This window comes from Pelobates fuscus, chromosome 4 (genome assembly GCF_036172605.1).
Source record: "Pelobates fuscus isolate aPelFus1 chromosome 4, aPelFus1.pri, whole genome shotgun sequence".
Classification (NCBI taxonomy): domain Eukaryota; kingdom Metazoa; phylum Chordata; class Amphibia; order Anura; family Pelobatidae; genus Pelobates; species Pelobates fuscus.
This window is the reverse complement of record NC_086320.1, coordinates 162,926,838-162,931,752: the sequence shown is the minus strand read 5'-3', so window position 1 is coordinate 162,931,752 and position 4,915 is coordinate 162,926,838.

Below are 4,915 nucleotides of genomic sequence, written 5' to 3'. Positions count from 1 at the left end.
AAAAGCCAGACTGGGTGTCCCAGTCCAGAGTTCTTGCTTAACCCTCAAAGCGATGTGTCGTCTCGGTCTTTGGGGGAATGGGATTGTATGCTGACTGCCAAGAGTGTAAGCCGATGTCTGCTTTTCTTGTTCAGCGGTTCCAGTGTTCGTGTGGTTCCAGTCGGGAGAATGGTGTTTGCAGTAGCTGCCTGTGCATCTGGAAAGGGGATTATCGCCTAAACTGGGTTTTATCCTCTTGTAAGTGAAACGGTCCGTTACAATTGGTGGCAAGCGGCGGGATCGTTCCTACAAACAGAGGGACAGCTACAGACAACACCATTTCTGGATTACAAATTGAGGGCAACGCTAGTATCCGTACAGCGACCCTATCTACAAAGGAACTCAGAAAATGGAGAGGAGGCTTCGGGATGTAATGTCCGGTTACGTAAGCCTGTGGGCTGGAGTAGTCCCAGAGGAGGACATGATGAGGTACAGAGATATGGCCAGAGCCAGATTGTGGGACGAAGCCCTAGAAGAAGTACAGTATTCACGAGGGGATCGGCGCCGCAGCAGAAGGCAGCGAATTCTGGCTAGAATGGCAGAGCGGATGCCCCTCCTGAGAAAACAGACCACAGAAAAGTGGGTGACTAGACTCGAGATTCTAGTATACGCAGAACTGACGCTCGACAACGCGTACCAGGCGCTACAGTGGTACGCGGCTCAGTGTGTCCCCAGGATGGCAGAGTATGAGTTCCCAGAAGGCGGAGAATACACTGGCCCCGGTCTATTTTGGGATAATAGTGGTGACGAGGACTTTGGGGAAGATGCCGACTATCGTTTTTGGGACCTGTACGGCATCCGGGAGAACATGCTGGGTCTCTTTGGCGCTGTGGACCTCGAGGCAGACCTACGATATTTGGTCACCAAGGAATGGAACCTGGAAGGGGATTACCTGCGACTCATCAATGAGGCCTGGGAAGAGACAACCGGTCCTCCCGCCCAACAGCAACCAGCAGTACCCGAGGTAGCAGAGTTCTTAGACTGGTCCTGTGAGCAACCCCAGGGAGATGAAGGTGTCGTCCTTCCTCCCCAGCGGCAGGCTGAGTTACAGGGGGCAGAGGTTGTTGTTCCTGCCCCCCAGCAGCAAAGTGATGTGCCGGGAGGGCAGTGTGAAGTGAAGGGAGAGGAGAGCAGCGTCCTCCCTCCCCAGCGGCAGTGTGTACCCCAGGGAGATGAAGGTGTCGTCCTTCCTCCCCAGTGGCAGCGTGCACCCCAGGGAGATGAAGGTGTCGTCCTTCCTCCCCAGCGGCAGGCTGAGTTACAGGGGGCAGAGGTTGTTGTTCCTGCCCCCCAGCAGCAAAGTGATGTGCCAGGAAGGCAGTGTGAAGTAAAGGGAGAGGAGAGCCGTGTCCTCCCTCCCCAGCGGCAGGGTGTGTCTCAGGGAGCAGAAGGTGCAATCCTTCCTCCCCAGCGGCAGTGTGTACCCCAGGGAGCTGATGGTGTCGTCCTTCCTCCCCAGCGGCAGTGTGTACCCCAGGGAGCAGAAGGTGCCATCCTTTCTCCCCAGCGGCAGTTTGCCATCCAGAGAGAGGAACTTGTTACACCCTCTCTCCCACGGCAACCTAACCCACCAAGGGGAGATGTTAAGCCCCACAACTGTGCAGATGGGACCGTAGTCTCTGCACTTACAGCACAAGGGGTAGGGACGGTCGGTCCTGTTCCCCAGCCTCAGTGTGATGGATCCAAAGGGGAGACAGTCGGTCTCCCCCTCCAGCAGTCGAGCTGTGCACCTAAAGGGGAGACAGCCAGTCTCCAGCAACCAGACGCCCACCAGACTACTCCCGTGGTAGTGCTGGCAACAGGACAGAGTACCGCTGGTCTCTGCCCCCTCAGCAACCCACCAAGGCAGCCTACCCGTCTCCCACCCAGCAGTGGTGAAACACCAGAACTTGGACAAAATCCTTCCTCACCCAGATGTAGTAACCGGTTAGTGTGGGTGGGCTGCTCTGTTATTTCTGTTTTGTGGGTGGGTTGCTGGACTAACCAGGGCACTGACCGGCAGAAAGTCAGGTACCCTGTTAGTCTAATTGGCAAAGGGGAGAAATGTGGCGAAACCAGCTTCGCCACTGTGAACTGGAGAGGCCTGGCTGCTGGCCTCCTGCCCGCTGACTATGGCCCCTGGACGTGTTGCACTTTAGAAACTATATTTGGGCAGGTAATAATTTGTATTGCTGCTGCTGGCCCTTTAAAAGCAGCGATGGACATATTGGAACTTTTGGGACTACTGTACCTTTAAGACTGTGGAGCGTAGTACAGTAATCCTGCCTTTAATACTTTAATGTCATGTATGTATTTTTGTATGCAGTTTAACCTGGGTTATATATATGTACAGCATTCATCTGATTGTTCGGTAGAATCACTCCATTCATTATATTGAGGAAACTACCGAACAACCAGACCACCCAGGACTAAGTGTGCCTCCAATTACCGTTTGCAACAATGTTGCAAACGGGTAATTGGCAATCCATGTAATGTATGCTTTGTCCTCTGGGTGGCCGCCATTCGGGAAACAAACACGTGGCGGCGGCCATCTTAAACTACCGAACAGCGGTGTTTTGCCGTCGAGTGTCTGGAACTAAAATCGGACACTTGACTAGGCAAACACCGCTGAGACCTCCATACTTCCAGAAATTCGTATGGAAACTACCGAATGACCCGCCGTTCGGTAGAAAGAACCCCACAAACAAGGGAATTCATTCAAACCCTCTCGATGCTCTATAACACAGGCAATTCGTCTGTTTCATTCACTTGTTTGTGACCGACCGCAGGGCCAAAATGCATGGAACTGTTTTCGGATACTTTACCCATGCGGTCGGTCAATACTTTAAAGTCCCATAACTCCCGAACCGTTTATCCGAATGGGCTGATTCTTGCATATGTTGCCCCCCTGAATAAGGGCTATCAGGGGATACCTGTTTTGGAGGTGTAGCCTATGTATTTGGGGTACATCCAGGAATTGGGGAAAAAGGTGTACGGTATAATTGTGTTAAGTGTTAATCTAAGGGGAGGAAATGTGTGGGAGGTACATCCATGTGATTGGTTAATTTCATCCTCCCCCTGGGAGTGTCCTGTATGTACTTGTTTGTAATAAAAGCCAGACTGGGTGTCCCAGTCCAGAGTTCTTGCTTAACCCTCAAAGCGATGTGTCGTCTCGGTCTTTGGGGGAATGGGATTGTATGCTGACTGCCAAGAGTGTAAGCCGATGTCTGCTTTTCTTGTTCAGCGGTTCCAGTGTTCGTGTGGTTCCAGTCGGGAGAATGGTGTTTGCAGTAGCTGCCTGTGCATCTGGAAAGGGGATTATCGCCTAAACTGGGTTTTATCCTCTTGTAAGTGAAACGGTCCGTTACAGTCAGTATACTGCAAATATAGTCTATGGATTTCTCTTGTGTTCAGGGAGGTCCCGCAATCGGAGCTTCTGCCAGCAGCCCCAATAATCTAAGTCCTCTAAAGTTGAGCCGTTTAGCAGTCAAGATTGTCGGTCGTAGCATCATGCGTGACAGGAGGTTGTCATGATCCATCTGCGCACGTGATACCTAGTCCTCTAGGCCCTGCATGTCCATGTGAATGGAGGCCTGGAAGTAGGACTCTGTTTCTCTGGGGCCATCTTTAGTCGGAAGAGCGCTGATTAAGCTGGCCCAATCCATTTCCTGTGAGGTTTGTGATAGAGCGGTTGATGGTACTGGGGACTCCAGCGTGGAGAGTTCTAAAGTGAGTAGGTCTTAGATGGCGGTGGCTGAGATGCAAGGACTACCTAAGATAGGAGCAGAGTAATGGGATAGTCACACTCCTGTTTGGAGGAGCCAGAGGGCTTGCTACTTTTCCCCATTATAGGAGTTGTGTGCTGAGTATAGTGATGAGTGGCACGGGTGCGAGAGAGAGTTCTGGATTAAGCAGCCATCTTCCTCTGTGGTATGGACACACCCCAGTATAATTTTTTTTAACAGGTATTATTTTAATTGGCCAACCATTGGCCGTAATTAAAGTGAGGTAGGGACACTTATTTTGTATGGGTGTGGTTAGGGGATTGGAGACCTCTAGCTACACCGGAGCAGTAGAGGGGGGGGCATGCCATTATTTGGGGGGTTCGAGAATAGCATCTTCACCCCCACTTATTTAATTATTAGACCCCCAATACACTGCCTATGTGCAAGTCCTCCACTTTGAATATGGGTAGGGATCGGAGTTGGGGGGACTAGGTCTTCCCTAATTAATATTATAATAGCCCCTTCCTACTGACCACAGGTGGGGAAGGTGGGGACGTAAGCATGACGCTCTATTTACTTTGTTAACTAGCTTCCACTCAATGCCTATGGGTGGATCACAGGGGAGAATTATGTCCCCCAGTTATTTCACACGTTATTTTCATCCCCCCAATTGCTCAGTGTTACTAATGTTTAGTAGATATGCCTCCACCTGCTGCATGTTATTGTAAGATGGGACCTTATAGAGCCCCATTGGCTTTTTATTTATATATGGGGAGCCATGCTGACTTTTATGAATAACCCAAACAAAATTCTTCCCATTAGGACAATATGATCAATAATCAGCTGAATAATATTTTCATTGATAATCTACTAATAACTAATAATAATAATATACCACTAAAGTTCTAATGGCCCCGTGCCAATGGGGCAAAACCAATCTGCTGTATTCAGAACCATTCAGACTGAAAAACCCAAACATCGTTCATGCTATTTAACAATGTCCAGATTTTGCATGCTGCCTGGTGGCTGAAATTTAGAGTCAATGCTTCAAATCCGGGCTTGGATGCAACAAGTCCAAGCTATTTGCACTCAGTTAGCGCTAGCTCTTTAGGATAGCTCTTACAAAGTAAGGATAAACACTATCTTTGTGTCTGTTAAAATTCCCTCAAATT